The following is an 8,166-nucleotide window of genomic DNA, read 5'->3' on the forward strand; positions in this document are numbered from 1 at the left end:
GCATTTGCCATTTCTTGACCTGGAAAACATTTTTATCGTTTGTCTATTGACTGTGAATTCCCTAAGCGTAACTTCAACTGTTTAATTTTTTTCCTTAGAGGTTGGTGTGAATGACATCCATGTTCCTTTCAATCTCCTGTTCCCCCAAACTGACATGAATGTACAAACATTATTAATTGGACGATTTCGATGTTCTGTTGTAACATCTTCCCAATGACAGTAATATAGTTAAACCTGTCGGTGTGCGCTTTTTCCTTGTAGTCCGTGCAGAACGCAATTATTTTTCTTCACGTCATACGATATGAAGATGAACGCCAGACATATTTGTCCGCATTATTTTGTCCACGAAGCCCACCAACTTGTAAATGAACTCGCGTAAATTGAAAAGGGAGGAGAAAAGGGTGGATTAAGGTCACAAGAAAAATATCGAACACTTTCGAACTCTCTGTAGGAAATTGAGGTCATAATCCCATCAAAGTATATATTTTCTGAAAGCCTATAGATATTGGCAAATGCTGTTTTGTGTTATTTTATAATTGTTTAAATAAGGATCTTGTGACAGTAAATTTGAATAACCTCTTAAAATCATTTTTTTATTCTTCCATGCACTATAGGTACAATGCCATATTCAGCACATTAGCGTAGAGGGCGACATAACGTTAAAGGGACCACCAAACGGTCCATGCACACAAGCGTGACGATATCGCTCTCAGCGGCCTCAGGGCACGATACTTTATCTGCGTGATAATTAATGCGCTACATTGAAAAATAGACAAATAAAAGTGTGAAATTGGCATTTTCTGAAAGTTTAACTTGTCGAATTCTCTTACATCCCCAAAATTACCCGATGTTAAGATATGAATTTAAATAATAAAATATTTGACAGCAATCCTGATGGTGACATTGTCCTGGAGGTCCGTTTTACTGTCATCGTGAGTTTTTAGGAGAACCGTTTCACATTCTCTGTAGTCTGCTTTCACTACTTAATAGTGACTAGGGTCCACTGGCTCCATCAAGTTGTGCGGTCAACTATCACAAGGAGTGTCTTACCTTAGTTATACCTGGCGGCAAAAATCTCTACTCTCGCAGATTTGCCAATGAGACCAACTTTTTTGATCGAAATGCTAACCTTTGCACCTCTCATGAGGTTTCGCCAATGTATTTATATACCGCACACGGTGAAAGATCATTTCATTGCCCTCTGAAGGTTAATATTCACTCTTGGCATTGTAGTGTACATGTGGGTGCGTTTTACATTTGAATCCCTCTTTTTCATGTCGGACACATCCCTCTTTTTCATGGCGGACACATTGTATATGATATTGTAGCAGATGTAGACTTGCTCAAAGTCTGTTGGCATATAAATATCAAAACAGAGTAAATTAAGTAATAACGTTCAGCAGACTGTCGCTTTACTGGAAGGCTATTGCGTACATCACGGTGAGGACGCGATGCAAGGCCATGCAGCCAGTAACTGCTTCCGAGAACAGCCATGTGACTGGAATCATTCTTTACTAGATGTTTAAGTAAGAAGTTCTGTGATCCCGAAACATCAAATCCGGAGTAATCTTACATTATCGTCGTATGGCGAAATAATCGTAGTCGCTTAATATAACGCAGTTTCAAAAATTTCCAAAACATGGTTTTGCGGAAAACAGTATTCAACAAGATTCGTGTAATAACGATTTATCTGCACTGTTTATATTTCATAAATATTAGTGATTCCATTAATATGGAATTTTCTATGGGAATATTTTGAAGATCAATCGAGTCCTTATAGAGTTACATTTTAACAGTTCAGCATTTGCAAGGGTCAATGAGATTGTTACAGAGATTAAACAATCATATTGTGTTCACTGATAAAACATCAAGATGCCAATGATATGGACCATCCATGATATGGACCATCCATGATATGGACCATCCATGATATGGACCATCCATGATATGGACCATCCATGATATGGACCATCCATGATATGGACCATCCATGATATGGACCGTCCATGATATGGACCATCCATGATATGGACCATCCATGATATGGACCATCCATGATATGGACCATCCATGATATGGACCATCCATGATATGGACCATCCATGATATGGACCATCCATGATATGGACCATCCATGATCATCTAAACAGAAAGAGTGAAGAGCCGTGACGAAACCAAGGAAGAAAATCATCTTCAGGAAACAGACACTGGATTTCATCGTATGAAATCCCGATATTAAACGTATGTAAGTTGATGTGTGATGGGATTTTATACAGTCAATATAACCACAGAGAAACATAGACAGAGTCGCAACGGGTATTGTTTAAGGCGTGAAGCAGTTGCGTAACCCATCCATGTTCGCTAGATGTAGATAAATATTAGTGATTCCATTAATATGGAATTTTCTAGGGGAATATTTTGAAGATCAATCGAGTCCTTATAGAGTTACATTTTAACAGTTCAGCATTTGCAAGGGTTCATGAGATTGTTACAGAGATTAAACAATCATATTGTGTTCACTGATAAAACATTAAGATGAAAATGATAAGGACCATCCATGATATGGACCATCCATGATATGGACCATCCATGATATGGACCATCCATGATATGGACCATCCATGATATGGACCATCCGTGATATGGACCATCCATGATATGGACCATCCATGATATGGACCATCCATGATATGGACCATCCATGATCATCTAAACAGAAAGGGTAAAGAGCCGTGATGAAACCAAGGAAGAAAATCATCTTCAGGAAACAGACACTGGATTTCATCGTATGAAATCCCGATATTAAACGTATGTAAGTTGATGTGTGATGGGATTTATACAGTCAATATAACCACAGACAAACAAAGACAGACTTGTAACGGGTATTGTTTAAGGCGTGAAGCAGTTGCGTAACCCATCCATGTTCGCCTCGCCTCAGGTTGCTCTCGCCTCTCTTTTCCGAAGAGTGCCGACCATGCATCCTTCGGTAATTTTCGGATTTTCGCCAAATGTTAAGCGAAAGTATGTTCGGCAAAGTTTGTGTTGTTGTTGTCGTGTGGTGCTGAGCGGAATTGACGTGCTGGCGAAAACGGGAGTGTTTTGAGCTTCAGGAAAGTGAGTTTTACCGTTTTAAAAATTCCTCTCATATTTTTATGAATATATAATGAGTGTGTTTGAACCAAATTTGAAAGTCTTTTATCGATACTGTCTAGTTTTACTCAATGGTTTACGGTCAGTCATACCGTCTTTTACACGTGCGTCAAGGAAGGACATGTTTATGAAACTGCTGGCGTGTTATGTTTTGATTGGCGTGGAGCAGTGTTTCTGGCATGAGAGCTCACAAAGTAACTATGGTTGCTACGCGACTGGCAGTACGATGCTATCTCGTCGTATTTTCGCATAATCTCGTGTTATCAACCACGAACAAAGCCTACAAAAAGTTTAACACCTTTGAAGCTCATTTTAATATGAAAAGCCAATAGTCTACCGAGATGACCATGGAACAAAAGGCATGCAAGCGTTGCGACTCTGTCTATGTTTCTCTGTGACATAACGGTAATGGCTCCATGTAACATGTAACAAGATGACGTCTTCATTATTAGTTACATGTTACATGGAGCCAGTACCGACATAACATGAAAGGGGTCACAAAATATGGCACTGCGCATGCGTAGCTTCACACTTTGACGGTGAAATGAACACGTCAACAAGAAAACACACTATGATGGTTGGATAGGAAGGGCATGTGATCCATTTCGTGTTATGATGACTACATGGAACCCTTGTAAAACTTCAACAGGCAAGTCTCGTTGAATTGGGGGATTCTGTTACATCGTCACACTCAATGAATCACGTGACATGATATTCCAAAGCAAAAGATGTGTGAATGAAATAATGTTTGAATGATGCAAGATGGTATGTGTATTGTCAAAATTACACAGAACGAAAATAATTGCCAGCACAACAGACATATGATAGTATCATACTCTATTACTCTCAACAACAAAGATTTTATTCAATCTAAACTTCCATCACATTGTTGGCAAAATCAACAGCATCCTAAACTATACCAGAATGTGTTCGATAGAAAAAAAAATTATGTTTGGCCAAAACAGTGACAACTGCTCTCACATTGACAGTTTCAAACTTAGCTTGTTGATTCAACACCTGATGCAGTCAATACGTCACGAATCCATCGACTTATTAAAGCTTTTCTTTGAGACAGCATTGAAATAAGAAAACTGATTGGCCTTGTATGCTGCCCTCTACGGTCAGTGGGGTCGTATTATTTCAATGAGGGAACGGCAGATTTTAGCCACCTTTTCAAAAAGGCCGTGTGTTTAAATTAAATTATATGCAGGTGTGGCCGACCAGATGATTCTCATAAATAGAAATAGAGGACATTTTTCAATCATGTTATTCACATATATTTTCAACATAACAACACTGTCGGGGGAAGAACAAAGTGTTCGTAACTTAATGCCCCGCCACCTAAACATTTTAAAGTATTCGCTTTATTATCGTTTTCATCAGGCATGTGTATATGCACCTATCAAAGTTTTCCACCAGGGGAGGGGCTGAGAGAGGGCCCACCGGGGCAGGGGGTGAGAGAGGGCCTATCGGGGGAGGGGGTGAGAGAAGGCCTACCGGGGGAGGGGGTGAGAGAGGGCCTATCGGGGAGGGGGTGAGAGAGGGCCTATCGTGAGAGGGGGTGAGAGAGGGCCTATCGTGAGAGGGGTGAGAGAGGGCCTATCGGGGGAGGGGGTGAGAGAGGGCCTATGGGGGAGGGGGTGAGAGAGGGCTATCGTGAGAGGGGTGAGAGAGGGCCTATCGGGGGAGGGGGTGAGAGAGGGCCTATCGGGGGAGGGGGTGAGAGAGGGCCATCGGGGGAATTTTACATTTGTTTCTATGCCATGTCAAATCATTTATATATTGCATTTATGTGCAAATTTGAACCTTTGCCAGATGTTTGCAACTTCGTTCATTGAAAGTGTTATAATCAACATAATGAATAATATTCACTGAATCAAAGTATATATCCCCAATCAGAAAAGTTCATTAAAATATGCAAATTAAGAATTGTTCTCATTAAGTATGCAAATTGGGAATTGGCTGAAGTAAAAATGTTAAATGACTTTCAATAATGTCGTCGTATCATAGTATCTTTAATGTACAGACCTATGTTCACAGCACTGTATACAAACTGTATACAGACCTGTGTTCACAGCACTGTACACACTGCATACAGACCTGTGTTCACAGCACTGTACACACTGCATACAGACCTGTGTTCACAGCACTGTACACACTGCATACAGACCTGTGTTCACAGCACTGTACACACTGGATACAGACCTGTGTTCACAGCACTGTACACACTGCATACAGACCTGTGTTCACAGCACTGTACACACTGCATACAGACCTGTGTTCACAGCACTGTACACACTGCATACAGACCTGTGTTCACAGCACGTACACACTCAGGGTTAGCGGTAGGATTTTCAAGTTAGTAGCCACACTTACTCAGTGTGGCTAATTTGGTCCAAATTTTATTAGCCACACACAACTTTCATTAGCCACACATACTAAATACTGGTAGAAACATGCTTCAGTCTTAAATTGGTATAAGACATCTATACCCTCTTTCTGCATTTCAGTGTGAAAAGGTTTAAATGTTAAGTGGTTCTTTTTATCTTTCTAAAGACGAAGATTAACAAACTTTTAAAGTATGGCCATGACTGCTTGATTTTTAACGTTTCTGCTGTTATACATTTCTTTTTTCACTGCAAAGGCTACACAGACAGTAGACATGATCTTTAAGTAAACTAAACATTTGTAAAAACACATTCAGAGACACAAGACCTTATAAACATTTTTCAAGAACAGTCAAATCATCATTATGTGATTTGGGAAAATTGTTTGAACTCAGACCAAAATAAAAATGAAAAAGAGTAAAATATTGATGAACATGTTACATCCTCATCTATATATACTCTTTTGTTGTTGATTTTGCAAAACCTGTATTGCACTTTATGATCAAGATCCCCAATTGGGATAGGATTTCAATAAAGGCTTACTTCACTTTACTTACATGCCTACCCTAGTTAAACCCCGATACAGAAAGGTGCACGTGATGAGCGTATAATAGATCATTACAGTTAGTAAAATTACTCTTCCGATCAGAAAAACTATTAAAAAGGTGTTACAACGATGAGACATTGAAGTTCCCGCGACAGCATCGTTAGGAAAATGGCACGTTTTGCCAGTACCTTCATGAATCTGTGTCCCTCCGTACCCCCGTTACCTAAATAGAATAGTCCCACTCCGCATATCAGCCATTGTTATTCTCACTCAAGGCCACGATGCGACGTTGGTTTTCCTTCTGCAATTTCATTTGTTTGACGCTATTATCCTTTCATCAGTGAAGATTTTTACCGGTGACTATTACAACTTCCAATGCTGTGTCGTTGTTTTCACAAGATGTAGACCGTTTGATATGCAATGTCGACTTGCTTTTATGTGCAGTCAATGCACATGCCATGCCAGTTAGTTAGTTTACGGTTCACACTATGCTGTTGATCGACAGCATACACGACGTCTTTGTTTCATGTTTACTTTTTTAAACTCAAGTTATAACTTATGATAAATGTGGAAATTTCACTAAAATGTCGCTGATCAGGGATTGTGTAATCAGTTTGATTTGATACTCTGATATGAAATACTGTGTCAATAAAGCTCGGAATCGTCGCTGAGTTTTGCTGCTTTTGGCTATGGTTGTCTATCTCAGTATCAACGTGATCGGAATGCCAGTTCATGGAGATCGAGATCGCGAGAATGTAATCATAACTGTTTTCTGTATTTTGTCTTCCTTTACAATTTCAAGTAAGTGCTTTAAGTAAAGAGTTTTTTATGTTGTCTTTAGCATATCAGAGGAAAAGCATTAAGATTTGGACTTTAGCTTTATCAATTTCGACTATAGAAATCAGCTGTCGCCACGCTTTTGAGATCGTGGCGATTGCCGACGGGCTTTTGTTCGCCACAAACAAGTTTAGTCGCATTTTGCGACTGTGGCGACCTCTACCGCGAACCCTGACACTGCATACAGACCTGTGTTCACAGCACTGTACACACTGCATACAGACCTGTGTTCACAGCACTGTACACACTGCATACAGACCTGTGTTCACAGCACTGTACACACTGCATACAGACCTGTGTTCACAGCACTGTACACACTGCATACAGACCTATGTGTTCACGAGTGGGGTGCGGGATTGCTGGATAGCTGAATAGCCCCCTAAATAGCTAGGTAGCTAATAGCTACGTTAGCCATAAGAATAGCTTATATTTAGCTGTTTGTGGCTATTGAAGCTATTATTAATTTCCACAGGACACTTTTAGCTGCTAATAAACGTAGTAGGTAGCTATTCAGCTAAAAACAAATGATTATTGTAGGGCTGGTTATAGAGCTATTCAAGCTATTAGCCGTTTTTAGCCGCTAATAGCCACTCTTAGCTTACTATTAGCTGGCTACCAGCTACAAACTCCTGATGCCGAAATGGGCCGGCTATTGAGCTATTCAAGCTATTAGCCGTTTTTATAGCCGCTATTAGCTGTTATTAGCCAGCTATTAGCTGGCTACCAGCTAAAAACTCCCGCAGTGGGAATGGGCTGGCTATTGAGCTATTCAGCCTATTAGCTGTTTTTAGCCGCTAATAGCCACACTTAGCTAGCTATTAGCTGGCTACCAGCTAACAACTCCCGAGGTCGGAATGGGCTGGCTCCTGAGGTCGGAATGGGCTGGCTATTGAGCTATTCAAGCTATTAGCCGTTTTTAGCCGCTAATAGCCACTCTTAGCTAGCTATTAGCTGGCTACCAGCTAACAACTCCCGCGGCCTAAATGGGCTGGCTATTGAGCTATTCAAGCTATTAGCCGTTTTTAGCCGCTAATAGCCACTCTTAGCTAGCTATTAGCTGGCTACAAGCTAAGCAGTGGACTTGTCTGAAAAAGCCTGACAACTACTTATTACCAAGGAAGTTACGAGCGTGACTTTCACTTAGGTGTACAAAGAATTAGACATCTCATAAATATACTGAATAAATATTGTAGAACCAAGAACGTAGTATTGAGTTCTTTATGGAAGATATTTTTTTCATGCAAG

General features: G+C 40.2%; 1 protein-coding gene across 1 annotated transcript in view; it reads left to right on the forward strand.

Annotated features, from left to right (window-relative positions):
* LOC139125615 (tropomyosin beta chain-like) overlaps positions 1 to 8,166 on the forward strand; it is a 79,862-nt gene that overhangs the window by 44,762 nt on the left and 26,934 nt on the right. The gene's annotated exons all lie outside the window — the stretch shown is intronic.

This window comes from Ptychodera flava (assembly GCF_041260155.1).
Source record: "Ptychodera flava strain L36383 chromosome 3 unlocalized genomic scaffold, AS_Pfla_20210202 Scaffold_25__1_contigs__length_14229661_pilon, whole genome shotgun sequence".
NCBI lineage: Eukaryota > Metazoa > Hemichordata > Enteropneusta > Ptychoderidae > Ptychodera > Ptychodera flava.